This window comes from Cnephaeus nilssonii, assembly GCF_951640355.1.
Source record: "Cnephaeus nilssonii genome assembly, chromosome: 16".
Lineage (NCBI taxonomy): Eukaryota > Metazoa > Chordata > Mammalia > Chiroptera > Vespertilionidae > Cnephaeus > Cnephaeus nilssonii.
In genome coordinates, this window is record NC_137087.1 from 62,673,372 (window position 1) to 62,690,501 (window position 17,130).

Here is a 17,130-nt window from a genome sequence, read left to right on the forward strand (position 1 = left end):
TATTACCGCCTCACAATAAATCACAGAAATGACTCAGAAGTGTTTAAGCACACATTTAAAAACTCCTAACAGCCCCAGAAACCTCAATACATCTCTTTGTATAAATTATTAAATTATTACATAATGTTTCATTGGGTTCCCACAAGAAAAATGTATTTTAAATGCCTATGAGCAAAAAGAAACTACATCTTTGCAAGTCACTTTTGAGTTCACTTGTCAAAAGGAGAAAAGGGGAAAATGTGCCATTTAACTGAAAAATCCATCGATTTAATTCTTTCTCATAAATGAGATCTACTATACAAAAAAAAGAGACTCCTTTAAGGAGAAACTTTGAGTAAATTATCCAGATAGTTTAAATTAATATGCATTTGAAATATATGGATTATTGTGTCCAGGTGGAGGTAAATTACATGCTATAGTCACATAGGTTGTCCTTTGAGGATCTTGGACCCTCTGTGTTCTGGGATTGTTCCGACTCCTGACCCAACTGGTGTGGCTATACGATTGCGGTATTTTCTTAACTCCACCCAAGAAGACGTCGCTTGCTGCTTCTTCGATGGGAAGAAGGAAACATCCTGCTGACTCAGCACGAGCACCCGCCCTGCAGAAACTGCTCTGACCTGAGCCGCAGCTCATTGGTTTTTCGGGGCCTGGGCCTCTGCCCACTCTCTGGGCTGGCTCCTCCTCACCCCACTCACCCCGCAGACCAACCTCGGCTTTGGGTCTGGATGGTTTCTGCTGACCCTACAGTTTTGCCCTCCATCCTCCTCCAACCTGCACTGCATCCTAGAGGCTCCTCCATGGCCAGCACCCACGGACTCCGCTGGTTCCACCTGAGAGGCACCCCCAGGGCACGGAGGCAGGGACAGTGAAGCTGGGGTGTGATGTCCCACTGGCCCAGTCTCTGTCTTGCCGGCTTGGCCGGGTCCCTCTACCATGGCCCCTCTTTTCCCCCAGCGCCTGTTACTAGGTGCACCGGTTAATAATGCAAATTTTTTTTCAATAGATGGAGTTACACATATGTTGATATATGTGCCGATTTGATATGTATGCTATTCTGTTGTATTGTCAACAAGCTTCAAAACTTCGTATGTCAAATTTTCTGAAGGTGTTAACATCATAGATATTTTTACACTTAAAAATGTCAAATTTCGTGCCAAAAAAAGCATTTGGGGGAAGTTTTAATTCATTACTTTATTTTGAAGAAAAGTGCTGCTGGAAGTGATTGTATACTCCGGGAAGCGTATGGTGAACATGCTCCATCTCAAGACACTTGTGAACGCTGGTTTAAATGCTTTAAAAGGGATGATTTCGATGTGAAAGACAAAGAATGTCCAGGTCAACTGAAAAAATTTGAAGACCAAAAATTACAAGCATTATTGGATGAAGATGCGTGTCAAACTCAAAAACAACTTCAGAAAGATTAAACGTTGCTCAGCAAACAATTTCCAATTGTTTACAAGCAATGGGAACAATTTTAAAAGAAGGGAAATGGGTGCCACATCAACTGAAGGAAAGACAAATGGAAAATCCGAAAAGTCATCAGTAAAATGTTGCTTCAACGGCACGAAAGAAAGTCTTTTTCGCATCGAATTGTCATTGGCGATGAAAAGTGGATTTATTTTGAGAATACCAAACACACAAAATCATGGGTTGATCCAGGTCAACCATCAACATCAACTGCAAGGCCAAATTGCTTCGGAAAGAAGACAATGCTCTGCGTTTGGTGGGATCAGGAAGGTGTGGTGTATTATGAGCTTCTACAACCAGGTGAAACCACCATTAATACTGATCGCTACTGACAACAAAAAATCAACTTGAACCACGCTTTGATTGTGAAACAACCAGAATGTGCCAGAAGACACGGCAAAGTAATTTTGTTTCATGATGACGCACCATCACACACTTTAAAACCAGTTAAAGACACATTAAAAGATCTTGCCTGGGAAGTATTAACCCACCCGCTGTATTCACCAGACCTTGCTCCTTCAGATTACCACTTGTTCCGATTGATGGCACACGCACTTTCCTAGCAGCACTTCAAAATATACGAAGTGGAAAATTGGGTCTCTGAATGGTCTGCCTCCAAACAAGAAAAGTTCTATTGGGATGGTACCCACAAATTACCTGAAAGATGGGGGAAATGTGTAGCTAGCGATGGACATTACTTTGAGTAATGCACTTTTGATGTTTCTCTTGAAATTACCGTGTTTCTTTGATTACAAAATCCGCCATTATTAACCGGCACACCTAGTAGAAGGCTCTCACCTCCAGGTTGGCTCATCCTCCTGGGTCCTAGCAACTGCCCGTCAAGCCCAGGGGTAGGAACATCCCCCGAGCCTAGCATCACCCTCGGCGTTTTCTCTCCCCCACCCACACCTTATAAAGAGCCTCTGATGGCTCGTTTCATGTGTCAACCTGACTTGGCCATGGATGCCCAGATGCCTGACTGAACATCGTGTGTGTGTGTGTATGTGTGGGGGGCACGTTTCCAGAAGGAGTTAGGGATTTGATTGGTAGGCTGAGCGAAGCAGGCGACTCCACGGAGGGCTCGGACAGAACAAAGAAGAGGAGGAAGGTTGGCTTCCGCTCCGGCTGCCTGACTGCAGAGCTGGGACGGCGATGCTCTCCTGCCCCGCCCCCCTCCCGCCCCCGCCCCGCTCCTGGCCTCAGGCCTTGGCACTGGGACTGCAGACACATCTACGCTGTCGCTGTGTAAGCAGGGGCAGGGCTGCCCAGGGACAGGCAGGGGGAACTTCAGGGGACGTAGGGAGCTGGTGAGAGTCGATGAGAATCCCCTCAGCTGAGCTCTTATGATGTGGCCTCTTCTCTATATGTATATTATCCTTTAAAATAAAATAAAATAATTAAGGTAAGAAGAGTTTAGGACAAAGTGGGCAAAGACAAAGATGGAGACAGAAAGAGATGAACTGGGGTAGACAGAGGCCGATGGGACAGGCAGGGACGGCATAACAGACATCCCACCCTCAATGAAAGCATGACACCTGGCCGTCTTGGGTACTAGATACACTATCATGGGCTGGGGGTGGGGGTAAAAGATGCACTGTTTGAAACGACTAGATCTGGGCCCCATTCCAACTCTCAGGCAACCCACAAACATTGCACCCATGGACACGGTACTGGAAATTATGAATTTCATAATGAGCAAAGCTGTGCGAACTCTCATAAATGCCCAGCCCTAGAGAAAGGACTTGTGGAGCCAGAGACCAGCCTCCGCACTGGTTTGCTGAGTGGTAAGTACGCAGCCTGCAGTGTTCCTAGGAGAAAATGCTGCTCACTCATAACTCACTGCAATTTAACGACGGTTATAAACGGTAAGTGATTTTTTCAAACACCGTGGTATTGCTGGGATCGTGTAGCAGCTTACAAAGCTGTTGGGAAGGCTGAGCTATCACACGCCCCACCTCCCGGTCCCGATGGACCAATCGGCACCCCACCCAGCCCAGCACGTGGCAGTCAGTCTTCGGCTTCTCAGTAGAGACCCAACAAGGTGTTTTCCAGGGGCCTGACGCGTTATTTCAGCTGGGGGCCCACGAGCCCCGGGGGGCAGCGCCATGAATTAATTGCTGCCATTCGTGTACCGAAGGAGCATATACTAGTATTTGGACACGGCCCTCACTACTCGAGTGTTTCTCCACTTGATTTATTATTCTCCCTTAAATGAACGTGTTGATAATCTGCATTACCAGTCCTCTAATGATGCTGTGTCAGATCCAAATGTCACCTCATTATTTCTGACACTCAGAACCCACAACAGTAAAAGCCAATTATAGACGAGAACTCCCAGAAGACCTTGCCTGCTGCAACAGCTAATAAGCCTCAGCATCATTACACCCGGCGACAGCCCCACAGGTAGCGTCTGCGCGTATCCGTCCCAGCAGTGGGTCCTCCGTTCACGGAGTAGAGACCCACTGGGGTATCGACCGACCACTGGCTGTGGGAAGCCGTTTGGAATGCCCTGCAGAGAGCCAAGCAAGTCCTTAGCAGCATGGCAACCGAGTGCTGTGTTTTATTGCAACCCACACAGGGCTCTGTCTCAGATGGTGGCTCATTGACGGAGTCAGCAGCCAAGCAGGGACCACGCTTCTGGGTCCAGCAGAGACCTGGCCAGAGGAGCACGCTGCCCAAGACCTTCACGGTGGAAGTGAAGGGGCAGCCGTCACGTTCCGAGAGTCGCCAAGGTTACACAAGGTGAAAACAGGCCCCGAAAGGCCAGTGGGTTCCCACTCACCCTCATTCTCCACCCAAACTGTGTCTCCCTCTTTTTCCCAAATGCCAGCCTGCTGCCCAGATCACCTCAGACACAGAGAGAGAGCTGCACAGACTCCCCCCAGCCTTCCCCCCGCCACCCCCGTCACAGGACCTGCTGGCTGCTTCCCAGGCTTGCCTGCCGGCTCTGACTTCTCTGCCGCGCTGGTCCCTCTGGAGGCTAGTGAACAACTCCCACGCCTCCTTTCTGCACTTTCCTTCCAGCTTGAAGACTGGCCTGGGCGGGAAGGGTCCTGACTGAGCCCTGGTGGTGGGGTCAATGGGAGCAACCAGTGGGAGTTCACCCCTTCAGCCTGGGACATGGACAGCAATTCTCCAATAATGACTGTAGATGTGTCTTTTCTACTTTATATTGATGGTATGGGCCTTAACCCACCAATAAGAAAAACATGTTTTAAGAAGTACCGTTTGGTTTTGATTATGTATTCCAGTTTGCAGAACAGCATTTCCCTCTGGGGACTTCAGATGCATAGAAACACAGGGATGTGGTTAATCCAACCACTTCAGGTGGTGGGTGGCAGGTGGACTGGCATCGCGACCCACAAACAGCTCCATTCTGTGCCTGCGACACTACAAAACGTATTAATTCTGTCCCCTTCACCAATCCCTAATCCCATTCCCATTCCACTATGTACACATGCTCATGTATCCAACATACAGCTGCCCCATAGGACTTTATTTATATGTAGAAGCATCTTGACAATATCTTGCTGGGGTGGGCTATTTCTTCCAACAAGCAGGATTGTGCTAGGTATCTCATTTAACTTTTTACCTTTAAATTTAATCTTATTTAAGATGCATCGATGTGTGTGCGTGCGTGCGTGCGCAGGCACGCACACACACTGTACTGAGTACTGAGGTTGACAATAAAATTGCACTGCAGTGAGGTCGCCGTAACCATCGAAACCCCAGGTGCCCCATCTGACCCACCACCTCCCTGCTCCCATGGGGAGCTGCATTTCAGATTGTTGCTTATTTTCTTACCTTGCTTTATTGGTTTTACCATATATGTCAGATACGCCTAAATAATACACTGTCTAGTTCCACCTGCTTTTAAATGTTACATAAGTGAAATCATACGTATTCTTATGCAACTTTTTAAAATGCAGCCTTATGTATGAGTCATTCCTGCAGATGCTGTGACCATTGTGTGTACAACTCGCACAACTGCGCACCATCATGGACCCACTACCTGTCCTCGGGGCGGTGGCGGTTTTTTCCTACTACAAAGCTGGTATGAACAATCCTACGCGTGCGTGCAGGAGTGTCTCGGCCACAAAGGGGAATGCCAGGTCAGGGGTACACACACCTGCAGCCTCGCTGGACAATGCCAAACGGTGGTCCAACGTGGCTGTGGCTGTGGCACTCCCACCAGCACATTTTGTGTTCTAGGGACTCCGACCCCAAGGTCCTGACAGCATCAGAATTAAACTTGTGCCATGCTGTAGCTTTAAAATATGCCTTTAATTTGAATTCCCTTATGACCAGTGAACTTGACAATCTTTTTATATGTTCATCATCCATTTGGTGAATGACAGTCCCAATGTCCTTCGTGTGTGTTGTCCTTTGTGTGTGTGTGCGTGCGCGTGTGAACGTGTTGTTGGTTTTTGTTTTTGTTTTTTTGTCTGTCGGACTTGATACAAGCAGATGATCATTTTTACTGTGTGATACTCCATTTTACACGGGTACCACTTTATCCATTCCCCTCCCGGGGTCTACTTAGCTTATTTCCAGCCCTTGTTATTACAAACAACACTGTGATAAACCTCCTGTACAGCCTCTTCCTGTCGGCGAGAGATTCCATCTGAAGTAGATGGCTGTGTCTAGAGGGTGCATATTCTGTTTCCCTAAAGGCTGACAAATTGCTCTTACAAGCAGCGGCACCCATTGGCTCCCCGCCACAAGTTAATGAAGCTTCCCGTTCATTATCTCACCCATTTGCCTGCACTCGGCATCATGCACAGAGCAACTTTGGGTATAGATGGTCTCATTTCATCTGTAAACAATCCTGGAAGGTAGCAAATTTAAAAGAGCTGACATCTTTCTAGTTCTTTACAATTTGCAAAGCACTTCATTTGCATTATCTCCCTCATTTTATGCTGAAATCCTCTCGTTCATTCCCTTGCAAAGTCAGATTCAAAAATCAATGTACTTGTCTGAATTCAACATGCTACTTCACACGTCCATGTAAACACAGACGTCCTGCCCACCCGAGTACTCCACAAAACCTTCCCAAGCCCCGTTTAGTCATGACCTGGCCTTGATCCCGCCCTGGGGAGCAGATGAAGCCAGAGGCTATCCTCTGTCACTGGGTCTCCAGGAGGGAGGACATGGCTCTGTCATCCTCTCCCGGCAGGCCTGCCTCCTCTCAAGCCAGGGAAGGTCAGGGTTCCTCAAACAGGGATAGGAGTTTGGATACTGGTCAGCCAAAGAGAAGGACATGTTGGCCAACCAAGAGATCCTCAGCGGCAGGTGAGTTAGGACACGTGCTCCTGTCGTTTCTCCCTGCACACAACCTTTCCCCTTCCTGTTTCCTTCATCCGATGTCTGGTGATGGGTTTGGAATAAAAAATGAGCCACAATATCATAATTACTCAAGAATTCCTACCAACAGAAGCTCGCTCATGAACAACTTATTTTCTAGAATAATGTGATTTTGTTCCTTATGTTGGCAATATGTCATCCTAATGACTTTATTTAACAGGAATGAATTATGACCCTGTTCCCACAGCAAGGCATATGGCCTCCCTTCTCAATCCCAAGTGAATCGGTGTTGTAGTAATGAACACCAACGCCATCAATTACATTAGAAAAACGAAATGGTGCTCTCCCGTCACTGTCATCTCTTTCTGTAATCTTTGCACTCTGTCATTTTGACTAATATTTTCTAGATTTAGCTTCCTTTTATATTTACAAAACATTCTTGCATGTCTGCCTGAATTATAACCTCCGGAGTCCAATTTCACTCATAACGTTTGAGTGCCTACGTGAGGGCCTTTTCACACAAAAAATCCATTGCTTGTACCTACGACAACCTGGGCTCAGAAAAGTGAAGGTCATTTGGTCAAGGTCATAGACATGAAGCCATAATTTAACCTTGGATTTTGACTTCAAAACCTAGTGCTTTTCTACTGTGCCACACCCCAAATGTACAGTATTGTTATTTTTACAATTGAGCAGCTGACAGCTGAGCACAAAGGTGGGGAAGACAGGGAGTTCCTTGTATGGGACGGACACTCCAGGCTGTGGAACGATAGGGACAAGGCCCAGAGCAGGAGACTCATTGGCCGGAGCACAGTCAGCAAGATGCAGTGCTCAGGGAGACCAGGGCCCAGGCTGTGGTGCCTCGCTGACCATGTTGTGGATGTCGGCTTTTGCAACCAGAGAAATGGAGAGACTTTAGAGGACTTGGAGCAGAGGTGGTCAGATTCAGGATATTCGATCAGGACTTCTGTTGGTCAGACTGAAATATGATAAAGGATAGGCCTGAGGCAATTCCACCATGGCAGCTTGTATCCCGTTTATATACTGTCTCCTTCATTGGACGGGGACTTGGCTGGGACAGAACTTGTCTTTGGATCCCCAATGTCCAGCCTAGGGTCAGGCACACAGGCAAGACGTGTGTGTTGAGTCTGGTGGTCGGATGAGTGTGTCTGAGCCACAAGTTCATGGATGAACAGGAGAGTGAACAGCTTTCTGACATCACTTGGGAAAACAAGTCAGAGGCAGGGAGTCGATCTCCTCCTCCCCGAGGGGTATTCAGTGGACACTGTGACCTCTTCTTCCGTGGGTGGACAGAGACGTGCTGGCTGCCAAGGCCACTTTACTTCAGGGTGCGGTGGCAGATGGGACTGACCTCTTGTATTTGCTGATACGTAAGGAGAGAAATCTCTTTTCAGTGTGTTACAAACAAAACTATTTAGAGCCCAGGAATTTCCCCAACGCCCAGTTACAACCAAGCAGGCTGCCTGCACAGGGCCTTACATGGACCTGAGATGGATTAAATGGGGGATGTGAATATACATTCAGCAAACTTTCCCCAATCATATAGAAATACAGAACCCAACCAGACGTGGGCCCCCACCTCCAGTAGCTTAGAGTCATTCACCAAACACGTATGAGACCAGCTCTGATGAGTGCAGGCACCACAGCGGTTAAATGGAAGTGGTTAGTACAGCAGCTGGTGACTGGGCTTAGAAGTCAGACCACCTGGACTTTGAGTCAGCGTTCCCCCCCTCCCCACAACTCCCCAACCCCTTTCTAGCTCTGTGACTTCTGATTCTGACCTGAAAAATGGGAACGTAACCAGCAGTGCTGTCTTACCAGAGTTACCGAGCGGATGGGTGAAAGTGCTTGGTATGCAGTAAGCATTCAATAATGCCCCCATGATGACAGTGAAAACTCCATCTCACCCATCTGAACTATATGCTGCTAGTGAAGTTATGACCAGAGGGAAATGGCTTTCGCTCCTTTAGTGACTGATAAGGAACGGAATGGGGCACGGTCAACACCATGTCGGATGCCGAGGCCCATGATTTGAGCTTGGGACTGGCCCACAGCACGGGGTCTGGCCCACAGACGGGGCTCCGTACATGTCTGTAGTAACTGGACAGAGCACCAGTGCTGCAGGGGCTCCGAGAAGGAATACGATGTTCAGCTAAACTTTGAGGAACGTGCACCAGCACATTTTCCCCAGATGTGGATGGCATTTGTGTCTGCCTCAAAATGAGTTTCCTAAAGCTTACCAGTGAGACCATCGATGCAAAGGGCCACCACAAACATTTATCTCCAAAAAGCAAATTCCTCTCCAGAAACTTAAATGGCAGCTAACATGTTTTTTTTTTCTATTTTCATAAAAAAAAATAACCAAATGTCAGCCTTGTAAATATTTATGATCCTAAGCAGACAGTCCATATTTGAACATCAACTGTCTGAAGACCACTCGAGTGCTTTTTGTCAGAAATCTCTTATCCGACACATTCCCTCGACACAACAGTCGGCACACACACCTTTATAACGTGGCCCAGCATAAGGGCTCACAGGTAACCACGGTGAGTGCACGGCCCATCCAGAGCTTCGTGCATCCTGGCCAGCGCACCCGAAAGGTCAGACGCAGGAGTTTCACTGGTAAGGAGGCTGCTGCCACTCTTATTCGTAAGCAAACATGATCTGGGCCCTAGTGTTTCTGCTTCTCCAGTGAATCTCCTGATAAAATACAAAAGGAAAAGAGAGAGAGGCAAACAAGTCCACACAAGCCAACGCTTTGCTGAACGCTCAGCAGGCGGGGCAGGCAGTGGCTTTGGTCAAGTTGATCATCTCCTGCCAGTAACTACCTGGGACCTTAAACAAGTCTCTGGGCCTCAGCTTCCTCCATCGTCAGACGAAGGTGCGCTGGGGGCTGGGTGGGAAGGTGGAGGCATAGGAGGCGCACACTGGCAGCTAAAGACAGTCCCGAGGACGCAGCGTGTATCCCAGGGAACACGGTGAGTGACACTGTGATAGCTGTGAGGGTGCCGGGGGGGCTAAACTCATCAAGAGGGTTGCTTTGTAAAGCATATGATGTCTAACCGCTGTGTTGTACACCTGAAACTAACATAATATTTAATCTCAACTGCAACTGGAACAAGATTGAAATTAAAATGGAAAAAAGTTAAAGATTATAAAGTAATGAAGCATTGTTAATAAACTCATTTTAAAAAATTAAACTATTTCCGAACTTCTGACGTGCCACCGAATGGTTCTAGTCACTTGATGATGGGATCTGAGCATCACAAAACAATGGACGCATTTTACACAAATGCTCAAGGATATGCACAAAAGGCTGACACCTCGAGTCTCCGTGTCACATCCACCACTCCGCCCAGAGCAAAAATGTCGGGGAATTACTCACATTTCAGTTTTGCCCATTTTTTCTCTGCTCTGTCAGAAAAGGAAAGAGAAGAGGGAAAATGAAGAGGCTTCAAAAGCAGCCGTTAGGCCTGTGTGAGGATGGGCCGGGCTGCATGAGGCTGTCCGAGCTCAGACCCCAGCCCCTGCTCCCCAGGAGCAGGATTTCTTTGGTGTGACTGGCCAATCAGAGAGCAGCTTCTTCACTCACAATGACTGATACAGAGTTATCAGAGGATGAGAGGGTCTACATAACAAATGTTCTAGAAAAATGACACACATGAAGGATAGAGCTCCCTAAAAGATACAGCCTCCTCCCTGCCTGCTCAGACTGTGAATGATGAGCTTAATTAAACCAGCGTGGGCATCACTAAATATCCATCATGCAACAAAGCTGTGCGTGTTTATGACGGTCCAGAGATGCTGGCGTAGCCCTTCCCCCAGCTGCCCTGCTCCCACCATCCAGATGGGTCAGCCAGGCACCCACCTTCCCAGCCTGCCTTGCAGTTATGGCCCAAACATGTGACCCAAATTTGGCCAATGGGACATTCTGGGGTACCTTAGGGAAAACGGGGAGGAATATTTGTTTTTTGGTTTTTGCTAGGGTTTTGTTTGGTCTGGTTTGATTTGAGGTCCAAATAAAAAGGGACAAGAAGAGATACTAGTTCTCTTCTGGACATAACTGTGAGGGTGACATAGTGTGACATCCCCCGCGAGGGGAGCGCTACCAGCCTAAAGGTGGCTGAGGCTGGGTCCCTGGACGCATCGCTAAGCCAGTGAATTTAGCTGAGATAGGACCCCCTCCCTGCCCTGGATTTCTGGACACTTGTGAAGTCACTGCTGTCAAGGGGCCCTTTCCTTGCAGCTAGAAGCTCTTAGCTTGTAGGCAAGCTCTCCAGAAAAGTCCAAATTAAGGTTACGAGTCAGATGTGTTGTGGGGCCGGTGACTTGGTGGCCCTTGGAGTGTGTAACTGCGTGAGCTGATGTTCGAGGGAACTGCTGCAGCACTGAGGATGGAAGCATGATTGTGGTGTGTGCTCCGAGGCGTCTGGGCTGTGAAGGCGATGCACACGAGGCCGGGTGGTCATAATGTAGCTCAGTGTCCAGGTGACAGGATGTGGCAGAAAGTGCAGCCAGGAAGAGCTTGGGCTCTGGGCTCCATCCCAAACCAGATGCTGCCAAAGTACCCTGTGCCTCGTCCTTAGAAGATCACGGTGCACCCTCCTCACGGCTGCAGGCAGGTGGAGGCTGATGTCATACCAGCAGGTCATGGACTGCCAGGTGCATCCAAGTCAAGGTGTTAAATGTGGGCGGTGGGAGGGAAGAGTCTTTGAAATGGTGAAATCGGCCAGTTTGTGCATGGGAAGTGCTCAGAAGGATGCCCGGCCAGAGAAAGGCCATGGAGGCGTTTGCTGTGACCCTTAGAGCCAGAGGAAGGGCCTCTTTCCCCGCTCTGCCTGGGAGCAGCACAGAGCGGCCCTCAGGGACCGGTGGGTCGGCAATGTGGAGAGGGAGCACCATGGCACCGAGACGGGCAACCCCACGGAGGCACCACAAACCAGGCGGCTATTGGATTTAGCCTGAGGGCCCTCGTGTGCCCAACTCCTGCTTTGCCCCAGAGTTAGAGAGCCAAAAACTAGCTGTTGTTTTGTCCTGAGAAACTAAAAGGAAATCCATTCAAAAGGTGAACAAGGCAAGTAGCTCATTTGCCATGAAATAAAGTACAGTCATCCCCCGCAAAATGCCCACACATTATAGTTCCTATTGTTTGTTTTGGTCAATTCTTCCCACTACCAATTCCATGGGAGCAAAAAACAGACATCAGATCCCCCTTAAGTGTTTCTCTCACGCAGAACCCTGACATGTAGACATTCTGTGTCTCTGACATAAGAGCCGAAGGCAGCGGGAAGGGGCTCCAGGTGGCCCACATCGCACTGGTCTGGATGAATTCTTGCGTGTTTGGAGGCGCTCCGATACCCTGGAGAGCCAGGAGTTTCATGGGGCCCAGAGTGACAAGGGCACGTCAGGGCCAAGGTCACCTTCGGCACCTCCTGGGGCTCTGCCTCTGGTCTCCTCCTCATATTTCTGCAGTTTCCAGAGATACTGGATACAGCCTGTCTAGCACTCAGGTCTCCAGCTCTGAGCCTCAGCCACCGTGGTCTGGACCAGTGTTTGTCACTCTGGGCCCCGTGAAACTCCTGGCTCTGCAGGAGTAAAGGTGTAGAGATACGTAAGTCTGACTAAAAGGGGTAAACGATGAGTGATGAAGTTTTGGGGGAGGTGGTAAGGTCCATTAGATAAGGGGGGGGGGTAGGAGGCTCAAAATAATGTCCTGAGTATTGCTAATTCCATTAGGAAGATGTCATAAAAAGCACTTAGTACAGGGCTGGCTAACCTTTTCAATAAAGAAGCAGATAATAATTATTTTAGGGTTTGTAGGACATACTGTGTTGCAGCTACTCAACTTTGACATCGTCTCCATGTTGCCATCAATTAGAATGCTCCCAGGGTGTGTGTGTGTGTGTGTGTGTGTGTGTGTGTGTGTGCGCGCGCGCGTGCGTGAATGACTTACCTTTCTCATTCATAACAACTATTTCTAGACAACAGGTTGGACTGTACCCCAAAGAGTTCCCATGGGAGCACTCAGCCAACCGAGAGAGATTCCTATCTGAGGGACAGAGCAAAGTTCATGGCTCCTGATGGGCCTGAAGAGAGAAATACATCTTTTTTCCGGTAACACACCACCTTTCAAATGACACCTAACTTTGTCTGGAGCATCAAACCCCAGCCCGTGTCACTGTGTCCCTACAAACTCAAAACTGAGCCCAGACTGTGAACCATCTCCCTCACGGCCCTGCTCAGTCACCAATTTGGCCAAACCTGCTTTTAGGGGATGATTTAAACCCCAGCCCCTCAGAATGATGGATGTCTATTCCCTCACACCTCACACAATTCATGAAGAACAGCCAACCACTGGGAGGATAGCCAATTCCCATTAAATTTTGGCAATTATTTAAGAGGAGTGCTTCTCATTCGAACTACCCATGTACAGTGGATGTTTGGAGACAATTTTCCAGAGAAATCCAATACCTGGAAGAGAAAGCACAGCTACCCACCCTTTCCCTGGCGGAGCTGACAGTCGGCCAGCTGGTACTACTGTTCTGATGTGGATCATTAGTCATCTTGACAGGAGGACTGGGAAAAGAACTGACTGATAGCTTGAGTCCATGTGATCACACACTTGTATAAAAAATAAGTGTCTGCAATTAGGAAGCGATAAAAAATATCATAAATCCCTAAAATCTCCACCTGTCATTATACCAACCTCAGTAGGTATTTAACAAAATTATCAAAACAGGTTCTGATTCCACTGTTTCCATTTCCCTGGTGGCCTCCTCCTTCCCTCAACTGTAGTCGGGCAGCCTCTTGACTTACATCCTCCCCGACCCCCCTCAACAGCCACATCCCCATCCAGGGAAGACTCCGAATGGTCCTGCTCAGGTCATGAGCCCATCCTCACCTCGCTCTCTACATGGGAAAGGGTTCCTCACTGGCCAGCCTGGGTCCCATACCCGTTCCTGTGGCAGGACAGAGGACCCTGACCGACTCCCCACCAAGACTACAAGGAGTGGGGTGGAGCCCTCACGGAATGAGAAAGGCCCCGGAAGCAACCAGCACCGTAGCTATCACGACCTATCATGCCAGCCTCCCACACGGTGTGTTCAAGGGCACTGGCAAGGACGAGAAGGGAGTTGATATCATGCCAATTAAAAAGGGGCCAGTTTGCCACACCAGCTGAGAAAGCAGCCCAGGTGGTCACCGTTCTGTGGCTGTGCTGAGAGCAGCCAACACAGGGCCACTGCTTCATCAGCAACCACACCACGTGACCTCTGGTCTCCTTCTCTACTGTGTTCACTGGTTTACTCAGGTCCTCTATTGTTCCGTTTCCCCTCTCCTGCCATCTTGTTCACCAATTCCCTCTTCGTAATAAAAACAGTTACGCAGCAGCTATACCAGATTCAGATGTGTGAGAAATAGCAGGTCCTCTTTCCTGACCGTAAGCTTTGGGAAGATGGCGTTTGGTTGTTGGTCAACATTCATTTTGCATAGGGCTTGTGTGGGGGGGTTTCTATTTCCCTGGAGGTCCCCTGATGCAGTTGTCAGTAAGGATCTTGGGGGACGGTCTGCAAGTCATTCTGGAACCTACAGGAATTCACGGGGAACAGAGCTTTGGTGCAGGCTCCTGGCCTGAGAGGAAGCTGGCACGGCCCTGGGCTGCTGATGCCCGCCTCTCCGCTGCCCGCATTCCTAGCCATAGAGACTTTCAGGACTAGAACTGCTCCCCCAAGGCAATGGATGCCCAGAGGTTTCCACAGCCTTTCTCCAACACTAACGTGTTAATATTCTCTCATCTCTGTTCCTCCAACAAACGTCCCCCACACCACGTTTCCATAGATTGATTTAAGCCCAAGTCTTTCAAAGTGGAAATGGCAACTTTTTTCAAGACTAAGATGATTCACCTATGCTTTGCGCTGTTTCCTTCCACACTTGACCATCCTAAATATATTATCTTTGCAACAAGCACACCAGTAACTTGGGGAACACAGTGCTCCACTGTAAAGCTCCCACCTGAATTTACACTTTGTAGTCTGGAGTAAAAATGTCCTCATTTCAAAGTGACTCGAAAACTCAAAGGCCTTGTGATAAGCACATGTGGAGACTTGCTTTCTAAAACCCTAAAATAATCTCTGATATTCACAAAGCTCCCAAATGTACATGAATAAAACATCAGGACTTCTCATGGGAAATACCCTCAAATGGCCAAACAAGAACAGCCATTTGGAAGCTCTCTGAGGTTACCTGAGTCCACAGACTCCCAGGGCCTTGTGGATGCTTCTGAGACCCACAACCCTCAGTTTGGAGGGCTAGGCTCCTACTGTTTGGGAGGCATCGTGGAAAACATGGTTTCTGCCTTAATCCAGCCTTCAATTTGTGCTGTCAGGGACACATGAAATGCTGCAAATGGTTAATGTGTTACTTTGCAAGGTGTTTCTATTAGGCAAGCGTGGACCTTTGCATTTTATTTGAGGTACTTTCCACACTAAGATTTTAGAGTTTCTCAAATGCCTACCTTCCCTGGGGACTCAGTGCCTGTTGTTAGAGCTTTGCAAGAGCCTCCCCGCCTCTGACCTTCTCCTCCAGTGCCTCCCCCAAACCCCCAGGACTGGTTGTCATCCCAGGTGTGATGCTTCAGCGCTGTCTACAGCACGAGAGTCAGCTTGGCAGCACGGAACTTACACTCTGGCCAAGACAGAGTGACAGGAAGATTTACCTTCTCACCCGAACCAACCAAAAAGCAAGTCGAATTCAGAAAGTCATCCTTTCCAAACACCGAATATTTGGCAGTGAAGAGAGTGTCTGCTGGGTTATCTGAGACTTGAAACAGAACAGACAAGCCCTACAATTGCTCCAGTTTGCTGTCTTGAGAGTTTTCAGGACACAGCGCAGGTTGGAGATGCCAGACAGAGCCTGGTGAACTCCCTGAGCTGAAGAGACAAAGCTGAAAGTCCAGAGAGACCAAGGCAGCCAGTGTGTAGGACAGAGCGCCGGAGAGGAAAGTCCCACAGAGAGAGCTCCGGAGATGTATGGGGTGTTCCCTTCACGCAGTTGGCTGAGGACGGATCGGCACACGTGTGAGCTGACACTTCCCAAGGCTAAAGAACCACCTGAAAGGATGAGGGTAACAGTGCCCAGTGCTCACCTAGGGCTGAGAATATGTCCATCCGTCCTAGTCAGATGCAAAATCCTGAGACTCAGGGGACCTTAGCAGAGTACCCAGAAGGGTTTGCTTTAGTAATGAGATATAAGCATAGACTGAGCATGGCTCTGGTCCCACCTTAAAAAAAATCTCAAAAGCAAGACCCAAAGGGATCGAACTGCTCCCAACTAACCTAAATGTCACAGAGTAAGCTCAATAAAAATGTATAGAAATAAAAAAAGCTTGCACCCAACAAGGAAAATTTACAATGTCTAGCATACATTCAAAAATTACCAGGCACACCAAGAAGTGAAAAAATAGAACCCCTGAAGAGTAAAAAAGCAATCAATTAAAATTGCCCAACAATTGACACAAATGTTAGAATTAGCAGACCAAGATATTAAAACAGTTGGTACAATGGTCATTCATATGTTCAGATGTTACAAGCTATATGGAAGAAGATATTAAACATACCAAAATTGAACTTTTATTTTTTTATATGTTTTTATTGATTTCAGAGAGGAAGGGAGAGGGAGAGAGAGATAGAAACATCAATGATGAGAAAGAATCATTGACTGGCTGCCTCCTGCATGCCCCCCACTGGGGACCTAGCCCACAACCTGGGCATGTGCCCTTGACCAGAATCGAAACTGGGACCCTTCAGTCCATAGGCCGACACTCTATCCACTGAGCCAAACCAGCTAGGGCCAAAATTGAACTTTTAGAGATGAAGACGAAATGTCTGAGATGAAAAACTCACTGGATGGGATTTAATAGCAGATGAGATTACAGAAACATGCATCGGCGAACTTAAGGATGTGGATGGCTTTGGGCTGGGAACTGAGAGATGCCCAGCAGAGAGAACAAGAACAGCTCACGTCTGGCCCCCACGAGAAGACAGGAACACACTTCACGGAGGGAGCAGCCTGAGCAAAGACATCGGAGAGGAGCAGAGCTCTCGGGAATGGCTGGCGGTCAGAGACGGGATTGAGAGGCAGGAGGATTGTGCCTCAATTTCATTCGAGTTCTCTGCAACCATAGGAAAGACACGGTTCCTTTTCTGAACTCCTGAAGCAGTCAGTAATAATAGCCAATGGTCTCTTCTCTGTTTTCCACAGTAAGACAGGAGATTTGGACCTACAACAGGAACCCAGAGTCCATCAAGGAAAGCAGAGGAGGGGCTGGCCATGGATTCT